General features: G+C 42.5%; 1 pseudogene; it reads left to right on the forward strand.

The window, feature by feature from the left end:
* The first annotated feature begins 396 nt into the window (after positions 1 to 396).
* Positions 397 to 23,848, forward strand: part of LOC110304172 (putative ATP-dependent RNA helicase DDX5) — an 80,567-nt pseudogene continuing 57,115 nt past the window's right edge.

The raw sequence follows: 23,848 nt of genomic DNA on the forward strand, positions 1-23,848 counted from the left end.
TCTCAGCCAGAAGGGCTCCTTGGAGACCCACGCCTACAGCAGCAAGCAGGGAAAAGACAACTCTTCTCAGCAACACTGAGAATCTGCTGTGTGTGCAGCTGCTCCCCTGGAAGCCATGATGAGGCCTGGCAGGCTGGTGCTCTCTGGACTCAGCCACATAGGTACCAGCCCTCAGAGGTGTTGGTTGTCCAGCTGGTTCACTAGTAGATGATGCAGGTAGTGCCAAATCTCTGGAACATCTAAATGCCTAAAACACTCAAGTAAGCATGTATCTCCAATGCTGGGCAGTTATTAAAGAAAATTTTGAAGATGATGGAAATGACCTTTGAAGAAGCCCAGCCCCATTTGTACATGACCAGTTCCAGTGTTTCCCCAGAGCGGAGTACTAGTCAATAGATGTTGCTGGAAGACGAACATGGGATTCTTCAGCTGGACTGTCTATCAGAGCTTTTATCAAATTTTTTGGAGAAAACCAAGTCTTTCTCTACGGACAGAGAATTTGCCTTGTGGAATAAATACAAAGATTTCAGAAACATGCCTAGTTCACCGGGTAAGTATTCTGCTGAGGATCATCACACAGGATTCAAATGAGGTGAGGCCAGAGGCATGAGTCTACTTTTCCTGATTGTCCCCTGGTCTGTTTCTGAAGATGGGTAGGAAAGGGCATGCCCTTCATGGCAGCTTGAGCTTCTCCAAAGGCCTTGTTTTTCATTAGAGGTCACAAAGTCACAGCCTAAGGGGAAAAATCCATCCTGCCAGATGACCATCTGTCTTATAAATAAAGCTTTATTGTAGCCTGGCCACACCCCTTTGTTTATCTATGAACCTCCACTGCTCTCATCCCACAATGGTGCAGCATTGAGCAACTGCCACAAAGAATTCATTGCCAGAAAAATCTAAAATATTTACTCCTGACTCTTCATAGGAAAAACTTAGCAACACCTGTCCTTTCCTTTCTGTTTGTGTCTGCTTCAGAGACTAATTAAAATAGGAACCTATAATGAGTTGTCTTTTCTCTCTAATCCTCCTCAGTAGCATTTGAATGTTTTTATTCCTAACAAAAGATGGTGATGCGGAACATGCTGTGTAATTGCGTCCATCACCTAGCACCCTGGTAATAAATTATTATAACTGGGAGGCTTGCAGATCAGTTTCAGTAGCTGCAAGTCCAACCACAGACAGCATGTTGGCACTGCGGCTAGTTACTCTCCTCTGTCACTGGGATAAAGATACCTAACAAGAGCAACCTAAAGGAAGGGAGGTTTACTTCAGCTCACAATTCAGAGGGGCGTAGTTCATTGTGGTGGGGAAGACATGACAGCTGTAGTTGCAAGGACAAAGGCTTGTGTACTGATGATTACATCTTTGCAGGGATCAGGGAGTTTATGTTAGAACAGGCTAAAGTAACCTCAAGACCCATCCCACACAATGGCTCACTTCCTCTAGCTGAATCTCACCTCCTAAAGGTGGCAAAGCCTCTGAAAATAGTGCTACCAGCTGGGGATCAAGTGTTCAAACTCATGCCATAAAAGAGCCTTCTCCCTCTGAAGCTCTTGGGAGAGTTTCCGTTGTACCTTTCAGCTTCTGATAGCCAGAGAGTTTGATGCTTCATGTCCTGTAGACTCAGCACTCCAACTTCTCACTCCATCTTCGTTTATCTCCCCTATATCAGTGTCTCTGGATCCAAACTTCACTCCTCTAAAGACACCAATCACACTGGGCCTTGTTTGGAATCTCTGATTCTCTATGACTTCAAATTAACTAAATCACGTCTTTAAAGATCCTGTCTGCAATTAAGGTTATACCCACAGGGTGTGAATGGACTTAAATTGTGGTGGGGGGCGGGGCAGGAGGGAGTAGGGAGTGTGGGTACTATTTAATTCTAAGCAATTTATTACTTGGTACTAAATATATGTTATTTCATTGCCCATCATGATATATTCTGATTAGTTTTCAAGCCAATTTACTCCCTTTGTCTCCACAGTAGTCCTGGGGTGTTGCCAGTTCCACCCCCACGAGCAGTCTTGTGTTGTCAGTCTGCCCACCCCTACACACACAAACAGTCCTGGTTGTTGTCAGTCTGTCCTGTCTATTCATGCTTGCTTTCATCTACTTTGAACCATTTCTCTTTCCAGCCATCCAATGTCCCCTAAAGCATCCCTGTCTGGGGCACTGCTCCTCCTTGGCATTCCTTTGTATTTTCAGTATTTTTACCATTCTGAGCTTTCTGGCCTCACTGGCTTCTTTTGGTTTATCTTGTAGACAAGACACAAAAACCTAGTGTATTCTTGGTATGAACCCAGCCACCATCTAACAAAGAAAAGCAAAGCTGAGACAATTCTCTACTGTTCTCTTTCTTCTTTCCTGTGATTTTATGGTCATAATTATTTATTTTGCATTTTAATAGTACTTGCCTTTGTGTAGTGTTATGAAGGAGTCATGAATGTTAAAGGAAATTCCTGTCTACCAACAGACAGCCTCAACCCTACCACTGACAGGTAAGGCAAAGGGCTTCCAGGTTAGCTGCAATTTTATACAAACAACAGGTAATTTTGTAGTATAACTATATTGTATGCAATATTTATGACATATTTATGCTAGAAATATTTATTGTTTATCTGAAATTCAGAATAATGTGTGTCACATAGTTTTATTTGCTAAGTCATAAATAATGGTCATTTGCTATGTAGAGGTACAAAGGATTTCAAAACTACTAAATGACATCCACCTTCCTTCTACTGTCAGTAGCTTTGAGGGAGTGGTTTTTAAGGCCAGTTTTTAGCAAATAACACTGAAGCCTGTATCTCTCTTTCTGAATCAGAGGAGATTTCTATAACAATTCTAGAAGTCTATAGTCTTGATACTAGTCAGAGACTCTCAACATTCAGTAGCCATGTGACTTTGAACCAACCATTTCATCTGTCCCTCTGTACTTTGGCATATCCATTGGCAAGCAGGAATACAGCTGGCTGTGGTGAGGAGTAAATTTCATATAAAAGAGTACTAGTTTGCATATGGCAGTTAGAAAATACAATTCCGTGGCTTATAATTATCATCGGCCATTGCAACTGACTGCACGTGTCAGGGGTACATTCTGCCAGGACATCAGGCTGTCAAAGTAACCAAATACAGACTTTTCCAGGTAAAATTATACCAAATCAAGACAAAGCTGAAAGAACATGTTTACTGTATAATTTAAATATGTGTCCCATCATCCACAGATAACTATTTTAAGCCAAAGTCTGTGCTGACCACTAGTGAAAAATCTATAAATCGACCACCAAGAAAGATAATCAATGGCATAGTTCATCCTAACATAGAGCTTCTAGCCAATGACCACCCAGGTATGTTTCATATGGGTCATGGGTGTGGCCTTAGAAAAACAGGTGGGACCAGAGCCCTGGACCAGTTCCACAGCCACAGACATCTCATTAATTACCAACAGAGTCATACATGGGAAAAGCACTATTTTAGCCTCCAGGGTAAGCTCATGGCTTTGCTGCCTTGGTTCTAAAAATCCACTTTTGATGAGGACAAGGAGTCTAAAATGAATCATAATAACTGGAGTCTTTAGTGATGTGTAACTGAAGACCCTCTTTCAGGTACAGCCTATGATGAGTGGAGTGGAGTGTAAATAAAACCAGATGGAGGGAAATCTTGCTCAATATATGTCTAACTAGAGCAACTAGCCAGGTGCTTCTCACCCAGTACTGACTTAAGGTTGGGGGCCAGAGGAAAAGTAGCACCCAGATGGCCAGAGCTCTGTCCTTCAAAAGGAGACTTGCTTTTCCAACGAGCAGAGTTCCTGTTTCCAGGTGGGCCAGAGCTGGCAGTGTATGGGCAATGTGGGTGGTGGATATTTACTGTCTCCCAGGCTCTAATCTCCTGAACAATAGACAATGATCAGGCATGCCAATGTAATGCTGTCGGTTGAGGGAGGAAAGCATGGGTTTAAGGCTCAAACAATTCTTCAGATAAAACCCAACATGAAAGCTGCCTCTCTAATTTGGACAGAGTCACTTAAAGTCTTTGAACCTCATCTCTTTCCCATGAAAAGTAGACATAATAGCATCTTCCTTGCTGGAATGTTAGAGGGATTTATGGAGTTAACATAAAAAAGGGAAAGTTAACATCATCCTGCCTGTCAGAGGGAATGGAGTGATGGCTTCCTGCTCCTTCTCAAAGGCGGGTTTCACTGGCCCACTGTCTCTGGAGGCTCCCCCAACCCCGGCCCCCAGGTTCAGCCTTCCATGAGTTCGACTTTGAACACTGCTTGAACACACACACATACACAACATAACTTTCTCTTTCTCTTTCTCTCTCTCTCTCTCTCTCTCTCTCTCTCTCTCTCTCTCTCTCTCTCTCTCTCTCTCACACACACACACACACACACACACACACACACACACACACACACACCATTCTCCCAGTGATTTCTGCTGGTAGTTTCCCTTCTCAGTATTCCCAAAGCAATGAAATTTTTCTGTCTTGGGTAGTATCAATTTAAATAATAATAAAATAATCACTCAAAATCTTGTGTAAACCTTACACATCCACTGTCTCTTCTAACATTACATCTGTGGTCTCACCTAATTATCCCCTCAAAGACAGAGGCTTTATTTCTTATTTGCCTCCATGCTCCAAGAGGTGAAACCATGTGTAATAAAAAGTTGATGAAGAAATGAATAAATAGATAAATCTCAAGAGATAATCTTCCATGAGGGGTGAGATGCAGTTAAGAACAAGCTCAGTGGTTTGAAGGATCCCCAAGCAGTCTTTAAAAGAGAGTGGTCTGATTATTTTAATGCTGTGCCCTTGTTCCTTACATGTTTATTCTCCACAGACTATGTTGAGGCTAGATGGAGGCAAGAGATGCTTGAGTTTCTAGAACTGAATTCTGAGTCCAGCTGAGATGGGACATAGCATCCTGGCACTCGTGAGCATCAAGCATCAGTGAGTCATGTCAGCCGATTCCAACTAAGTTCTGAGTGTAGGAATAAAGCTCTCCTTCCTCTACACCTGCCTATGAGATGACATATTCCAAGATGGCTAGATCTTAAGCAACAGAGGGAAATAGAACTTTTAATAGGGTTCAATGGCTAATTGTTTCCTCATATATAAAGTGGGAATAAAATCAGCTCTTCTACCAGGTTCCCAAGAGAATTCAAGTGCAAAGGACTCTGTCCTCTTGTGTGACCACAATATGTCCCAGTGGTGGCCAAGATACTATTATTAAAACATACCCTTAATGAGACGCTAGCCTGATTAGAAAGAATATACTAAAAAGACTTTTTTTTTAAAAAAAGGAAGAATAAGAAAAATATCCTAACTGCAATAGACTGTAAGACGTGTGCTGACCATAAATACCTAAGTTGCTTTGAAATATTTCCAAGAATTGAAGAAATATGAGATTCTCTCTCTCTCTCTCTCTCTCTCTCTCTCTCTCTCTCTCTCTCTCTCTCTCTCTCTCTCTCTCTCTCTCTCTCTCTCTGGTTTTTGTTGAAATAGGGCTTTTCTGTGTAGCTCTGGCTATCCTAGAACTTGCTCGTAGACTAGGTTAGCCTCAAAGTTCATCCTGCCTCTTCCTGAGGAGTGCTAGGATCGAAGGTGTGCGCCAAGGTCATCTGGCTAATTTCTTTAGAATTTAAACCCAAACCCAAGTTCTTAGAAATCAGAGACTCTGGACAATTTTAACCTGATGAAAAGGGTCCTGTACCCCAAAGAAAAGAAGGACCCTTAAGCCCAAGCACATGCATTCCGTATTTGAAAACTTGAGAGCAAATCACTCTTCTCAGGAAACATGTTCATTGTCTGAGCAGAATTGTGTTCTTTTGGAATTAAATCTGTGAGTGGGAGTGCTTGCATCCTGGAATAGAGGCTTTTTCCCCTAGCCACCATCCTATGTTCCTTGGCTACATGCTATTATGTGATATTCAGGACTGTCAAACCTTCTGGAGCCATAGGCATGCTTCAGACAACAAGTCTTGATATGTGTTATCAAAATTAGATCTTTTCTCTGAAGATGACAATTATATATTATATGGTTAGATGCTTATGAGTCTGTGACATCGTATTGTTAGACTCAGAGTATTGACTTTTAACAATATGTTACCTTATTCTATTTGGTGTCACATTCTGCCTGGATTGTAGCAGCATTTGTCCCATGGCCCCACTCAGGCAGCAATTAGTTTCTCAGTAAGTGTCAAACAGGGTTGGGTGGGGGGAGAGAATTGGGTGAAAGGTAACTTGCAAATGTTTTTTGTTTTTTGTTTTTTAAACTGTCACTTACTATCCTGCTTCTCCACAAAAGAAATTCAACCTTCCTGGAAAACCCAAAGTTTTGTGTTCATCAATATAACATTGCCTCTGAGCAGAGTGGTGACTTTAGTTGGGAGTTCAAACATTTCAAAGGTCTTGGATACTACCCCATGGTCATAAGGAAGGAAGAGGAAGGAGAGAGAGAGAGAGAGAGAGAGAGAGAGAGAGAGAGAGAGAGAGAGAGAGAGAGAGAGAGAGAGAGAGAGAGAGAGAGAAGAAATCCCTCTATTCATTTCTATAAAATAAGCTCAATGTAGTTTGAACTCATAAACATGCTAAAAAGAGCTAGAGGTAGCCTGTTACTTTGTCATATATTTTTATAGACCTTTCTGAATGGTTTCAGACTTGACATAGTAACTGCTTGTTACTAGAAATAAACTGTAAGTCAATTCCATGCTGCCATAATTCACTGCTCAGGGTTGTTCACAAAGATTTAGTGATGCCCATGATGGACAGCGAGCCTCTTGATGTTTTCATTTTCACTTCGTGTTTTTGTCATGCTTCTGGCTCTCTGACCTCAAGAAACCTGGAAGGAGAAGGCGTTCCCAAGGTGCTACTATTCCTACCCCATCAGGAAAAGACTTGTCCTTGCCAGAAAGCAAATGAGGCATCCTCTCATTGTCTCTTTGGGTCTGACTGCCTCCCTTATTTTATTTCTAGGGGCTGACAATTCTTGCTCCTATAGAGTGACCTGTTTCTGTGAGAATAAATTACAGCAAGGTCACACATAGCACCCAGCAGGAATCAGGTCCTGCAAAGTAGCAGCACCTCATCTCCTTGGCTGGCATTTTCTCTTGGCTCAAGGCTTTGGCTGCATCTCCACCATGTCACGCACCCAGATGGAAAGTGAAAAATCCATTCAGCCATCTGGCTGTTTCTGTCTACACAGTGCCATGCATCTGGAGCCATCTGGGAGAAGGACTGGATTTTGTCACTTGCTGCCTGGTATTTGGTGTGGTGTAGATGCAGCCCTGTAGAGGACAGAAGAGCCTAATAGTCCCCCACCCCATGTGAGAGGCTAAAAGGAAGATTCTCGGATAATGAGGCCTAGTATACCATTCTGGAAAACAAATGAAAATAGTGGATTGCAGGATAATAAAGCAGTAGGGAATACTGAGTGAGTCACCATTGTTTATTAAACAGAGCAAACTCTGAGAGCTGAATCCTGCGATTATTTGTCAACTTAGTTTGTCCCAGACAGTTAACAAAATATTCCTGGGGGCATATTTTTACAATTCTTTTCTAGAGTTGGACATTACTCTAAAAGACATCTCAAATGAACTCTATGCTGGAAAGTATGACTGAGCTTTAAAAAGTATGGCTTCTAAGCCTTGATTGGATATCTTCCCTATGTCTCAGAGTTTGTCATAAAATAAATAATGACAACAATTATAACACCTCCCAGAGATGATGATCAATGTGGGAGTTTCCCATTCAAGAGCCTTTCAGAAATCTTCAGACATTAGTGCTGGTGAGATGGACATGTGGGTACAAAAGGAATGTGAATTCTGCTGAAACTGGAGTGGGAATTATACAAATGAGGGTTTCCCTGATATTGTAATTAAACATATTGGAATTCTGGGGTTCTTCTTTCTATCCAACTCATCTCTGAAGCTTGTCTCAGCAGGGATTGGCAGATTTGGATTTGCTTCAATCTCTGACAGACGCAAACTTTCAACAATTTTATCCCATGCACAGTGAGGTACGATGTAAAACTGCTTAACAAAGAATAGCTCACATCTAAAAGGATCAAGATTAGAATCTTTGACCCAGGGAAGAAGCAGGGCAAGGGATAAGCTGGCAGATCAATGTAAGGTTCCCCAGGGTTTGAGCCCAACCTTACTCCTGAGACTGACCTGCCAGGAAAGGATGGAGTGCTCTAGGACACCAAGGAAAGTGAGGTCAGCACAGGTAGGTTCCAAAGACAAAGGAATCCTGCAGCTCCACCCACACAAACAGGAATCTCACTACACATTTAAATGCTGTGCTCATGTTTTATGAATCAGACTCTTAATTTTAATTGCTTCTTTTACTATAGGCCAATTAAGGATGGGTCTGGAGGGCAGGGATCATTCCCACAGTCTCTGGGTTAGAAAGAAAGGGCTGAATTAGCCTAAGGCACCCATTCACACTTCTATTTAAATAAAAAAAAAAAAAAAAAAAAAAGCCCAAGCACACCATTAAACACCTCTGGCAGGCAGGAGGGGATGCTGGGCTTATAAGGCTGAAAGCAAATACTAAAAACTAAAAGTTTCCCTTTGCCCCCAACTTTTGCTTCCAAATAAATCAACATTGCCCCTTGTCTGAATCCTGCAAAGCTAAATACCAGTAGATACAGAGCCAGCGCTGGGTCTTGAGAAACTGCCGTAGATTGGAGAGTTCTCCAAGAGGGCCACTCCTTTTATCTATAATTGATCCCTCCATCTTCATACCATACTAGGGCAAAAGATTGAGAGTTACAAAAATATATACACATCCATATGGATATTTTATGTGGACGTATGATTCACATCTTGGTTTTTACAGAACAAATCCAGAACTGTATATCAATGAAGTATGTACTGGAGAAAAGTAGAAATGGAAGGCCTGTTTTTAAGCTATCCATTATATCTGACATCCTTTGACATACATATGAACTATTTTTCCCTGTTTTGTTTTCAAAGAAAACAGAAACTCATGGAATGTATACAACAAATACTACACTCTGCCAAGCATTTCCGAAGCTTTTAAAATCAGTCCTAGACCCAACCATCAGAGTGAGTGGGACAGTCATCTGCACCCCATATTTCAGAGACAAACAAGTCTAAATGTTAATTTTGAGGAGCCAGTGGGGGGTGGTGAGAGGGTCAAGCTAAAGAGTACATGCACTAAGCAAGAGCAAAGAGCATTTCTCACTTATATCACTGGTTCAAATCCCACTCCAGTCAGCAGGACCCCAAAGCTGTGACCCTTTAGTTGCTTGGGGATCTGGTAAGTTGAGTTGCTACGGGAAGTCTAGGTACCATCCCAGCTGGATATCTAATCAGAGCAAACAGATTGTTCCAAACTCACCCCTGGTCACCCCCCCCCCCCCCCAGCTTCCTTCCCTTCCCCCATCCTGTCTTGGAAATGTAACTTTAACCCAGAAACCCCAAGAGACTGGATCTAGAGCAGACACCCTCCCCTTGCATTTACAGAAGTATAAGTTATCAAGGTATGGAAACAGACAGGCACACTCATACACACATACACTAGTCATGTACCCCAGTCACTGTCTGTAGTCTCACACCCTCTGCTGTGAAATTACTACCTTCTCTTGACACCAGATTTGCTTGCATTTTTTTTTCTCTCAGGTATACACACCATATCACTCTTTGGGTAACCAACCAATTTTATAATATAAAAAAGAACTTTTATAACTTAGGCTACAATAAAGCATCCTCACTTTCCTAATGAAGGAAGCAAGCATCCAAATAAAAGTAAAACTATTTATTAGATTTTTGTTCCTGCTCCACTGAAATAAAATAGTAAACCAGCTTGGCAGTTTCCACAGGGACTCAGCATGTGCTCATTAACTCTTTGCCAGGTACAAAGGTGCCCTAACAGCTCTGTTTTAATTCCATGATCTGGCCCACAATCTAGTGCTAAACAATAATTAGTATTGACTTGTTAAACAGTAGTGGAAGGCTTCTTTTAAGCACCTCCAATATGCTTTAAGTTCCACAGACAGAATCAAAGGGATGGGCAGGCATAGTTAGAGAAGGAGGCAGAGCATGCAGGCATTTGTAGTGTTTCTGACTGTGGAGGACAGAACGGATTGTCCTCATGCCTGGTCACGTTGCATGAATGCATGCATTCTTTCCAGACCTACACAGGCTCTTTCTCTCACACCATGCCTGTTCATTGTCGGAGGACGCCTTATAGTCCTTAATAGCTGGCCCTACCCCACAATCCTTTTTCCTCATCAGACTGACCAAATGCAGGACAATTTTCTCCCTTCCCCCCCCTTATAATGTGGCTTAAGTTCTTTCCTGCTAATGGCTCTTTTCATCCTATGCATCTGCGGAGCAGTGGGCGCCAGGGGAATAAAGGGAGTGGGAGAAAACCCGTGTCCAGCCAGAGTTCCCGTGCTCTGGGCGAGCAGATGTGGAAGGACTGCCACACTCTTTCCATGCTCTCCTAGGTGGGTGTCTGGCTGTGTGAAGCCACTTGACCCCAGCTCGGCAGATTGTGGACAAGGGGCAGTCCTAGGTACCAGGTTCTCATCCCCAGGAATCCCAGACACCACTGGACACTGTGGAAGAGCTGAGAACAGAATGGGGGTCCTGGGGATGGCTCGGTCAGCCCCAGGGCCAAAGGGGAGAGAGGGCAGGGGGAGAGAGGAGCATTGTGTGGTTCTCAGGAAGGCAAGAGTCCTTGGTCCGGTATGTGGCTGCAGTGCAGAAAGGACTTCCAATGGGAGGTTTAGACGGGGCTCCTTAGGGGAAAGCCTATCCCATCACTCAAGCACAGCCGGCCTTGATGAGCAGAGGCAGTCTATGGTTTTAGAGCTTTATTGTTGGAAAAAAAAAAAAAAAGCAGGAGGAAAGTAGAAAGAGAGAGGTCAGCCATGACCACATGGATAGAGGGGGGAAGGGAGAGAGGGAGAGAGAGAGAAGGAAAGCTAGAGAGGAGAGTAAGAAAGGTGAGGATTTAGAGAGAGATAGAGGAGGGGCCAAGCAGCCCCTTTTATAGTGGGCTGGGCTATCAGGTAACTGTGGGGAGGAGCATACCTGGCTATAGTCAGATAACTGTGGGGGTGGAGTCTAGCCAGAATGCCAGAAGCTTAGGATATTGTCTGCGTGACTTATAGTCACAGAGTTATTGAGTTGGAGGCTCTGTGGTGTCAGGCACCTGACTCTGGGAATGTGGCTCGCTTTTCTGTCCCTTGTAGAGTTTTCTACTGGGTCGCCAGAACAAGCCTCATTCAACCAAAATAGGCTGCCTATCATGGCCTCACATGCATCAAGTTTCATTTAAAATTGGCAATGAATAAGGAACCCTGACGCTGGGCTTTCTGGTGTGTCATTTACTGTCCAATTATGTATTTGGATAAACAAACAAACAAACAAAATCCCCACTGACCACACTTGCTTCAAAGTGTACCCATCTGGCCAGGGAGAAACAAGGGGTTCCAAACCTGGGATGTTCTGGCTAAAGAAGAAAGGCTTGCTCTCAGTTTACCTGCTGTACATTTCCCTCCTACAACTATCTTCGCATGTGCCTCCTGGTACACCACTACCTGAAGAAAGGAAGTCCAAGGTGTGGGAAGTGCCAAAAGAACAGTTGGGTTTGAGGAATTTGTCATTGTTCCATTCCCTCTACATGAGTCCAGGATCCAGATGCTTTGATATCTGGGTCTCAGGAGTGCAGGAATGTAGGAATAGGTCATACTTCCTGTACTGGTCACAGTGTGCCAGATTTGCAACTACAAACCAAGTCAACAGGCTACCAAAGGGTCCTTCGCTTTCTCCCTTTTCTCTCTTTCCCTCCCCCTCTTTCCCATCCAATCAGTTTGAATATATCTGAACACACTTTAGCCAAATAAGATATGTTCTTATCCTGCAAATAGCCCTACCTTCCATCATAAGGAATAAGCCATGAATCCAGAATTCAAAAGGCAATTCCAGAGTTTAATTAATTAATAAGCACAGGGGTTAGGAGAGAAGGCACTGCAGTCGGGAATAGCTGGTCAGTTTGCGCTCCTAGAAGATCTGGATTTGTGTCAGAGCTTGAATTGGAGGAAATGTCATTATTTTTTTTAACAGAAGAGAACTCAGATGGCTGAAGTGAGAGGATTACTTGAGACTAAGAGTTCAAGGCCAGCAGACTAGCCGAGAAACAGAGGAAATCATATTTCTAATGAAAAAAGAGAAAAAAAGAATAGAGAAAAATGACCACAGCAGATATGGAAAGTGCCCCAAAGGCTCAGAAGCCAGAATACACACTTCACCTTTCTAAACCACAACACACAGAAAAGCGCACTAGTCAAGATTCTACAGCTCAGGTGGCTACACCTCCACTTCTTTCCTCTCCCACTAAAACTCCAGGTTGGGAACAATAGGAAGTTCTGATGGGAGCAGCACTAGATAGTGGGAGCTTCATGTCATCTTTGTAATAAGTTACAAGGGATAGGATTGTGGGGACTTGAGGGCCTGGACAGATAAAAGCAAGGTTTAAGAGAAAGAATAAGTACATAGCACTTGTGGTAACCAGGGGTGGTTGAGGGCACTCATTATGGATATAGTCACAGAGGAAGAAGAGTAGGCAGGGAAGGATGGAAATAATGATTTCATCTTGCATTCAATCAATGTCATAGTGCTTCACAAGGCTGCAGTGGAAATGGCCAGGAAACAGATATGTGTAGACAACTGTACTCAAATTGGTGACCAAATGGAAGCATTGCTTTAGGTGCCATCAGCAGAATTGTGAGGTCACCAGGATATCCCACAAGAAATAACAAGAATTAAGCTTGGGGCACTTCATTTATGGAGCAGAAAAGACGCTCAGTGATGAAGACCCATTCTATATAGAACCCTCCTTGGGGTTCAGAGGTTCATGGACCACAGAAAGAAGATGAAGTTAAGAGGTGGGGTCTTAGTGTCTGTTCAGTACCTCTACTCCTTCATTCTCCAAGGAGGAGAACAATAGTGGAGAAAATGGCTGCACCATATTTTATCAGTCCATTAGCATCTAAAGATGTCCATGTGTATATGGAATGTTTCAGTTAGCTAGGCGGGAAACATAAGACTTAGCCTTGGAGGCAAGAACATCAGAGTTACACTTTCTTCTGATCACTGGACTTACATAACCATTGAGGAATTAGCTCAGATAGAATGGGCAGAAAAGTCCAGATACCATCTATTCTGGGCACAAAAAGAACAGGAATGGGGAGCCAAGTTACAGAAACCTTGTGAAAAATGGAAGTAAAGCAGAGAGAGAGAGAGAGAGCTGAACATGATCCTTTAACATAAGTGTGGTAGTCTTGTGAAAAGCCCAGACAAATCTAGATGGTCAAAGGACTCTATCTAGTTCTGATTATCATCAACTCTGAATTCTCAAGGTTATTGAATTATAGGCATTTCATATTTACTCAGAGACATTCCATAGTTACTCAGAGGCATAAAGATAGGATTCCTCCACCTCATGAAATTCTACAACCAATGCTGAGTGTTTCAAACATTTAGAATCTGACCTCAAACACATCTAAGATGAGTGCTGTGAATTTGGACAGGTCAAGTGGCCCAGAACACTTGGGAAAACCTTAATAAGCACTTGTGTTAAATGATAAAACTTAACAATCTCATGGTTCTTAAGAAGATAAAGTAATGGATGAAGCTGTCTGGTTCAAAATAAACTATCAGTTCAGATAAATTATCTTCTCAAAATTACTTCTAAACAGGATATTCAACTCCCATACAGACATATACATCATTCATAGTTTTCAATAAACTATTTCTATATTAAAGAGAAAGAGCCTGCAACAAATCCATATACCAGAACTCGAGTAGAATGTTTGTGATAGATTCTATTTTTGTCATATGTAGGAGAACTCTACTGATGTCACTAATAATAATGCAAAAAGCAAAGAAGGGACTCAGGACAGCAACTGATAAGTTAAATAAACGCAAGCAAGCAAGCGCGTGCACACACGCACACACACACACACTACCTAGCCACCCTGAAGAAGGTTTAAAGATTAAATGTCCAGTATAACTTCCTCTTATATGGGTGGAATTTTTGTACCTGCAATTAACTCCCTAAGCCTTCAATCTAAGAATCAGCTGGTTAATTGTGCATGTAAGTGGCTAATAGCTCCAAGTGGGGGATGGTGCAAACCTAAAGGGTCACACACCTTCTTTCCCACACATTTCATTCTTGCACATTACAGACCCACATACCCACATACAAAGGAACTGTGATAGATAGAAAGAAATGAGTATCATGTAATAGTAGAAGCAGAAGAACAGTATGGAATGATTGAGGCACGTGTATTTCAAAAAGTGACAGTCTAGGAAATGCCCTCTCCTGTGTCTCATGACAGTAGGTTCCAATGACTATCTTCAAATAATTTTTAGTTTAAATGGATTCAAAGATATTTTTTAAGGGGAGCAGGGAATGGTAGACAATAATGTAAAGAATTTCCTCAAACAGCCACCGGACTAGACTACACTGAGCTTTGGAGTCACTCACACACTTTACAAAGAACAGAGATGGCCCAGGTCTTTTTGAGGAAGGAAGAGCGTGCCAAAGTTCTAGAAGAGGGAGCAAGCACTGTATATGAGGCACACCCATCATACTCTCTAACATCAAGTCAATCTCTGGTGGAGATTCCATCATCCTGATGATGAGCACTGTGTTGTGAAGCCTCCACCAATATTCTGGACTTCAGACCTATAGCCCCAGCTTGAGGCTTCCCTAGAGAATTCTGATTAGATTTCCACAACAAGATGTATAAACTACCTCTGCACTATACTTGTGTTCGACCTTGAATCTATAAGCCAATTCATACTTCCAGCCAAGCTCTCCATAAACCTACCTTATAGATGAAAAGACTACTCAGCAATTTCAATCTTAGGCATTTATGAAATGCTCAATTAAAAGCAACACTGACAATAAGCCTTCCTTGCCCTTATGTCTGGTTTTTCTATTGAAATGAAATTCTAAGCTACACCCTAAATGTTCAAAACCTCAAGTGACCCAAGAAGTCTATCTGGTTGGACAATTGGGGACTAAAAGTCCACCAGACCCAGCAGAATGGATTTAAATGGCAAGTGCTTCCCTGTAGATCACATTGAACTCTCACATAGACTTAGTATAATGAAGTGCTGAACAGGGACTTTGCCAGGTAGTATTTTCCTACATTAAGCAATAAAGAGGGCTGGCTTGTGAGTCAGAACTGGAAGGCAAAAGGACTGATTTGGGGGCTATGTAAGGAGGGCAGACCAAAGTAGACAAAGGGCACTTAATATTTTGGTGAGTCTCTTAACCTTTTCAAGTCTCAATTTTTTTATGTACAAAAATGGGAGGGAAACCAGTAAGTGTCCCCCTTCCCCAGGGTGCTTACTCTGAAAGAAGCATGTAAATGTGTCAGGCCAATCATAAAACTAATTGAAGGGGACACAAACAGAAATGCTTTGCCTGTCTTCATATATGTTTAATATACTTCAGAACTTTAATTTATTGGCTCAAGGTTAATTACTAATAGATCAAAATTCAGAAATATTTTGAAATTTTAGGACTAAATTCTAGGAACAAGACTTTTTGAATTGTTCATTTCACTTGAAAGGTAACTATGGGACATTGGTTTTCCTATCCCTTTGCTTTTCTTTGATCCTTTTTTGGTGCACCCTCCCCTAACCCATGGAAGGAGTTACAGAGACAAAGTTTGGAGCTGATTCGAAAGGATGGACCATCTAGAGACTGCCACACCTGGGGATCCATCCCATAATCAGCCTCCAAACGCTGACACCATTGCATACACCAGCAAGATTTTGCTGAAAGGACCCTGATATAGCTGTCTCTTTTGATGCTATGCCAGTGCCCGGCAAACACAGAAGTAGATGCTCACAGTCATCTATTGGATAAAACACAGGGCCCCCAATGGAGGAGCTAAAGAAAGTACACAAGGAACTGAAGGGGTCTGCAGCCCTATAGGTGGAACAACAATATGAACTAACCAGTAACGTGGGAAGCCGTTGAAGAGTGGCAGTTGCAGAGTGGCAGTTGGCTACTGCTGGCCACCACACATACATATGCAGTAAAGGTTCTTTTGCCAAGATGAGGTTTTGAGAATTAACCAAAGTTAACCAATCAGATGAGAGACAAGTTAACCAATCAGATGAGAGAGAACGCCTCTCCTAGGTCTATATAAGCAGCACCAGTTCTGGGCTTGGGGGTCTCTCTTCGCCTCTAAAATCAAGCTCTCCCAATAAACGTGTGCAGAAGGATCCTGTTGCAGCGTCGTTCTTCCTGGCCAGTCGGGCACGCGCAAGACAGTACCCCCCAGAGCTCATGTCTCTAGCTGCATATGTAGCAGAAGATGGCTTAGTCGGCCATCATTGGGAAGAGAGGCCCCTTGGTCTTCCAAACTTTGTATGCCCCAGTACAGGGGAACACCAGGGCCAAGAAGTGGGAGTGGGTGAGTAGGGGAGGGGGGAGGGTATGGGGGACTTTTGGGATAGCATTTGAAATGTAAATGAAGGAAATACCTAATTTAAAAAAAAAAAAAGAGATCCTACTCATGAAAGTTCCTCTGTTTCACTTTTTGAGGGTCTTGATTGTTAGCTCCCTAAATCCTGATGACACTCATTCTTACCATGGTGTTAATGACTGATAAATATCTATACCCTTTCTCTTGGTCATTTGCATTTCAAATGGGGATTCCTAGAGAGTCCCTGCTTTGAGGGAAATAACATGTTGATGAGGGACATCCCATGTCATCCTGAAAGTTGTCTTATGTGCAAAATCATACCAGAGGAAAAATTGCCAAATTTAGCTATTTTTCAGCCTCTGTAAGGCTGCTAGCTCTGGTTCCCCCAAGGATGTCATACTTGGGCAAAGTGAAGAGTGGAGAACAGAGAGAAGGACACTGGGCTACCTGGAAAATGTACCGCGACTTGAGGTGTCACCTAGTAGAACTTCATTGTGCCCTGTCACTGCCCTGCGCAGGTCTAAAGTGGGCCCACGCAGCAAGTTACTAGAGCTCATGTGCTTCCTTTCCACAAGTTTCACTGTGCGTGGGCATTTCTTGTTACAATTTAATTTTTCTCAGTTGCACACTGGGGTTCTAATCTTCAGCACAGCAGGAGTAGAAACGTTTGTAGAAATCATTTCCCCAGAAACTCCAAATACATTTCCAGTAAACCATAACCCAGCCTGTCCAGCTGACTGTCATTTAGCAATGGCACGCCCACTGTCTTAGCTACATTTCAATTGCTGGGACAAAACACCATGACCAAAACAACTCACAAGAGAAGGCTTTAATTTGCAGCTCATGGTTTCAGAGGGTGAATCTATGACTTGCCTGGTGAGGAGCATGACAGCAGGCATAAGGGTGTGGGGGTGGGGCACAACACTGAGAATGGGGTAAGATTTGAAACCCCAAGGCCCACTCCAGTGATACACCACCTCCAACAAGGCCACACATCCTATCCCTAACCAACTGGAGGGTAAATATTCAAATATATGAGCCTATGGAGGCCATTCTCATTCCATCCACAATACCCACTGAGTTCTGAGAGCCCAGGAGGTTAAATTTGGTGCTCTATTCTCTTCTAGGAAAAAGCTGCATCAATGTGCAGATAAAAGTTTTCTACTAAGCATGTGTGGAGGAAACAATGCAAAATGTCCATTCCAGAGGGTGGGACAAATGAGTTTTATTGCCTGTCAGCGAGGCTGTACACAGAGTTAAATTAAAGGGGGTTGAAATTCCACACTAAAATTATGTCCACTTTGGGGACAATAGGATTATATATATAATCCTATTGTGATAAATATATATACACACATATACACATATATACAAATCTGTATACAACACCTATATAGTGAATATATATAATACATACATATACAACATACACACACCAAATATATATATATATATATATATATATATATATATATGCATACACTTACGTATATGTATATGTATAATTTCCAGGAAGTTCTTTAAATCTCTCCAAAGAGGCAGTATAGTTTATCAAGTCTGTTTTCAGGAGTCCAGGCCTGTGTCCCCTGCCCCTGCCAAATGTTACAAAAGTACTCATAGGAAAGAGCCAAGAAATAGTGACCCCCCCCAAATCTACTAAATCAGAAGGAAAATATAACTAATCTTAATTCTGTCTTAGACAGGTAGCTGAAATAATACCGATGAGAAAAAGACTGGAGAGTCAGTGTGTGGGACCGTGAAAGGCAGGCTGTGTTCTGGTTGAGTGAGGCTTACCCCAGAGACCTAGTAGTTAATTCTACAAGGGACAGAACAGTGAGCTATGCCCCCAGACACAAACGCCTGACACATGAGCCCTCAACTCCATCATTCTGTGGCCATCAGTCACATAGACTGTCCAGACTCAACCCCTACAGTTACCCTGCAACAGCAAGGTAGCCTAGCCCACTATAAAAGGGACTGCTTGGCCCCTCCTCACACTCTTTTCTCTCTTGCCTCTCTTGCCTCTCTTGCTTCTCTTGCTTTCTCTCTAGCCCTCTTGCTCCCTCTACCCTTCCCTTCACCCCTCTCTCCATGTGGCCATGGCTGCCCTCTGCCTCTTTACCCTTCCCTTCCCCTTTTCCCTTCCCTTCCCTTCTCCCTTTCCTTCCCTTCTCCCTTCCCTTCCCCCTTCTTCTTCTTCTTCTTCTTCTTCTTCTTCTTCTTCTTCTTCTTCTTCTTCTTCTTCTTCTTCTTCTTCTTCTTCTTCTTCTTCTTCTTCTTTCTCTCTCTCTCTCTCTCTCTCTCTCTCTCTCTCTCTCTCTCTCTCTCTCTCTCTCTCTCTCTCTCTCTCTCTCTCTCTCTCTCCTTTTCTACAATAAAGTTCCAAAACCATGGACTGTCTCTGTTCATCGAAGTGCCATGCTGAAGCAATGGAGCAGGTCTCCCTCTAAGGAACGTCTCATTTCACCTCCCTCTGGGAGGCCTTCCATGGCCACCAATCAACCTAAGCCACCTGCTAAGCTAGCAGCCTGAGCTAGCCAGACTCTTGTCCCAAGGTAACCTGCTAGAGCTCTCCCCCTACCCTTCCTTCGTCCTCAGGGCCAGAGTCTGCCTGAGGGTCTGTTCTCAGCTCTTTCACAACATACAGAGGTCTGGAATGTACGAGAGCTAAAACCTGTCATCCCTGGCCCCATGTGGTTCTTTTGCGGTACCCAGCCATCTGTGGTGCCCGAGAGTCAGAGCCAACACTGCACCCTTCCCACCCGTACCCCCACTGGAGAGGGGTTGTGTGGCCTGTGAGGTCTGACACCTGTACAGCAGTGGTTCCGTGGGGTCTCACAGCAGTCTCTCTGAGCTCTGGTGGGATGCGGGTCCTCCCACCCCTTTATTTCCCTACAATCGGCACCCCACATCAAAAGCAGCGTGAGGAACAAGAGTGTCCCTTTCTCCCCAGGACTAGAGTTTGTGTTTGTGCCACTTAATGCGAGCCCATAAAACAAACAAAAATTTTGTTATTGTAGGTTTTTATTTTCATTTTTCATAATTCAGTTTCTTTGTCCTTTATTTTTCTGATAGTGAAGGATAAGGGAGCTTTTGGCCCAAACATTCCTCCAAAATGCAATTGATGAGAGTAAAGGCTGAGGGCCAGGCAGGGCAGCACAGCGCACCCACAGCACAGTAGCAGGCTCTACTCCCTCTCCTTAGCACCCACTCTCCTCTGCTTTCCTCTCTCGTTTCCTTGTCTCTCCTCCTCTTTTTTAAAGTCTCTGCTTCAGACACTAGAAACTAGTCAAAGACTGAATACCAGGTATTGTTTCCTCCTGGAAGGTGGCCTGCTTGAACACATCTTTAGGTCTCCTTGGAAAGACTGGAAATTACATTTGTTTTTAACAAATACTTGTACAGCCCTTCCTATGGAAGGCTGATCCTGTCGCTGTCATCTGCAAGCCCACCCTCAGCAAATTTCCCAGAGCTTTGATGTCCCACAGGGCACACTGCAGTAGGTGTCTGTCCCAGTGCAAGCTCATGCCTCTCTATCTACTGACAGAGGACCTTGGAAAAGGACAGACAGCAAAGACTCCCCGCACCTGCCACATCCTCTTCATCTGGTCCACGACACTTCTGAATCACTGGCTTCTTTGTTGCAGCCTTTTGTCAATGCCATTTAAATGAATTTAGAATAATAATTTTATTAAAATGTTTTAGATGCCATATCTCCAATCCATAAAATTTATTGTACTTTTATGCAGAATTATACTGGAGTTGAAACATATAAATCAATTTATAAGGTCTAATGACACACAAACGCTTAAAAACTAAAGGCAATGTAGTAAATTCAAATTACCATTACAAATGTAAGCTTTGTAGTCAGTGTGTGACCTGCTAAGGATTATATTTAACTCCCCTGAGAGTGGTTTATCATAAAACTTTATACTTTTATTACAGTGAATTATTAAGTCCTCCATGACATGAGTCATTCCTCGTACTGACTATGGCTTTTTTAATGACACTATAATAGACATCTTGCTAATGGCAGGAGGGTTGCTACTCTGCTGCAAGAGAAGGGGTGGGAGGAGGGGAAAAGGAAAGACAATCTGGGACATGTGAATGGAAGAACAGATTCCCCAAAGGACTGGCATTAACAATTGTACTCAGAGGTGTTCTAGCAAAAGCATAAAAAGGCATACCTCTGCATGTTCTGTCCTGGGTAAACAATAACTTACTGCCTGAGAGAAATTCCATTTCAAAGTCACAGGTGGGGAAGAGGAAACTGTCTCGATTGTCTACAGCAATTTTAGCTTTCCATTAAAACTTTAAAACCCTTTCCCTGCTGCTGTGCCAGAGGTGGGCTCCTTTTTGTGCCAATAAGCTCATTTTAATAACAGATGCTTGCCATCCCATAAAGTAGAATGACCTACAGCTCATAGATACAGCTTTCCTGCACATACCCCTCCTTTGTGAGCCCTGTCCACATGAAGGCTCCTTAGCAGGATCCTCTGTGGTCTATATGAATCCAAGGACCTTCATGGTAAAGTCTTCAGCTTGATCAGACAATGCTCTGAATGTTCTCCATGGAGTCTGCAGGCTTCAGGAAGACAGTCTCTGCTTACTAGATGCTCATAGGCACAAATCTACTTGAGGCTCAAGAAACTTGTATCCAACAACCATTCACACACTTCACCATTTCTATAGAACTAGGATGGCAGAACTTAGGAATGCCAAGCCCAAGAGAACAGTAAGTTCTAATAAAAGATACTCTGTATGCAATGGGGTTGGGGGATAAATGAACTATCAATGAGACAGGGGCAGTTGATCAATAGAGGGCTGGCCTAGTTCCCTGTGCATCTCTGTGAAAGAATTACTTCTTTGTATGCTTTTCTCATGTGTTCTGTGATTGCTCCTAAATTCTTCTCTGTTAGTTACCATAGTGAGCCACTCCCTGTGGCCATTTGGTCATTTTTGAGGCTGTGATGCAAGAGCTGTAGGCGTCTACTTTTTTATCCAGTGGCTTGATGGTGGCTCTCAGGCACTCATTTACTAATATGCTGCTGCTGCTGCTCCTCCTCCTCCTGTTACTCCTCCTCCTCCTTTTTATGGCCATCAAGTCTAGAATTACAGAGAAAGTATGTATCTCTTCTATAGTTCACTCTGGTCTATAAAACACAGAGACTGTGTTAGCAAGAGCTTGCCAATACAAAGGTCTAATAGTCTGGGCAATTCAGTCGACTCAGAGCAGACTTGACAGACACCACAAGGTGACTAACTCATAGAAATCCTCCTGGATGTTTGGAATTTTATAGTGACAGACACGTTTTATATGAAATCAAATCATTCTCAAGCTTTTGTCTATTTTGAGAACCTATTTGTCTATTTTTCTATCATTGTCTTTTTTTCTCCTCTCTCTTCCCCTTCTAATATATAAGCATGTTCACACATACATGCTTAGTATGAATTCATTTGAAAAGTTTTACTAATGAGTTCAACAAAATTTAACAAACTTAAATAGAATTTTAGCTTAATTATCTCAAATTTTTTAACCATAAATAGTTTCCATGCCAAATTCTGCCATTTAAACTCCCCTCACCAAGACTTACTACTCTGCTTTCTTGGGTATTTTTCCATAAGTACAAGGTCACTGAGTTCAGTCTAATTTAGTATTTATGAAGTGTTTATTTCATGCCAGGCCACTATGCTAAGGGACCCAGAATCGAATTTCACAAACACAGCACCATGTCCTATAAAAATGCTAGCCTAGATCTGAGAGCAGGTTCAGAAAACTTTAGTCCAAGAGCTAAATACAGCTTGTCACTTGTTTAAATAAACAAAGTTTCCCTGGGACAGAGTCACACTCGTTCATCAATGACTCGTTAATACTCATTCACAGTGGCAAAGTTGAGTGGTTGTAACTAAATTGTATGGCCAACAAAACTTGAAATATTTATGGTCTGGCCCATTAGGAGTAAATTGCTAGTCCCTCATTTGAGCAATGATTCTATATTCTACATGCAGTGGGTAGCTCTGTACATAGAAGTGCTGGCTGCTCAGCTAGATTACATGTGTATACATGGGCACACATGGTACAAATAGAGGAGCAATTCTTGAGAGTTGTCCCCTGACCTGTATACATGCATTCATACTTAATAAATAAATAAATAGATAGATAGATAGATAGATAGATAGATAGATAGATAGATAGATAGATCTTATAAAACACTTTAAAATACCATTGGTATTCACACTAATTGTTTAATTAGAAATTAAATAACTAAACATACACAACAATAACAACAACCACAAAACAAATAAAACAAACAAAAAAAAAACAGATTCCCTACATCCTTCTGAGCCAGAACCTCACAGATAATGACTTTACAGATCCATGGATGAAAACAATGGTGAGTGTTCACCCAGCAGTGCTGCACTGAGCCAGCTTCCGAAGTCAGCTTCTCCAGGCAGTGTCCTCGACTGCTCTCAGATCTTTAGAATCTTTAGATTTCTTCTTATTACTAGGTTGTGAGTATATACACATGAGTCTCACTGAGTACCAATGTGAGTACGGCAGAGGCCGTTCCTCCTGAAGCTGGAGTTACAAACAACTGTAAGCTGCAGGTACAAGTGCTGAGAATCAAATTCAGGTTCTCAGCAAGAACAGCACATGCTCTTAATCACCAATCCACCTCTCCAGCCCTTCCTGCTTTCCTAAGATCTTTTTCCTTAGTGGCACAAGTTGTCCACAACACACATTGCCACCAGGAGCAGAAAAAAATCTAATTTCTTTATTGAGAAAACAATCAGACATTTGTGCATCTATTTCTTCCCACTCTGTGCATGCTATAACTGAACTGAATATTATTGATATTATTATTATTATCATTATTTTAGTAGCCATAAAAGAAAACTGGCCTCATTTACTGGTTGGGGGGACCAATTTATTTCAACACACACATACACACACACACTCACCACAAATCCAGCAGCAGTATCTAATTTGAGAGGCCCTCAAGCCCTAGAGTGCCTATCAAAATGTCTGGAGACAGGCATCTCTGATCAGCTCTAGGATGGAACAGAGGACCCAGACTGGAAGCTTTCATTAGTTCTTGATTTCCCTTGGGTACCAGGCATACTATGCAGTTGGTATTAAAAGAGTGGAGCAGCTACTTAAACATGCAGACATTCTAATAACACCCCAGTAAACCAGCCTCAGACAGAGCAAATTCAGAGTGTGCACTAGCCTATGAGGCATTCAGAGACCTGGGGAAGACAAACTCAAATTCAGGCAATCTGTATATCCCAACTTAATTTTTCCTAAACAAGTACTTATCAGTTACTAACTTTGGGCTCAGAACTGGCCAAGTATTG

This window comes from Mus caroli, unplaced genomic scaffold (genome assembly GCF_978045245.1).
Source record: "Mus caroli unplaced genomic scaffold, Mus_caroli_1 scaffold_13, whole genome shotgun sequence".
Taxonomy (NCBI): domain Eukaryota; kingdom Metazoa; phylum Chordata; class Mammalia; order Rodentia; family Muridae; genus Mus; species Mus caroli.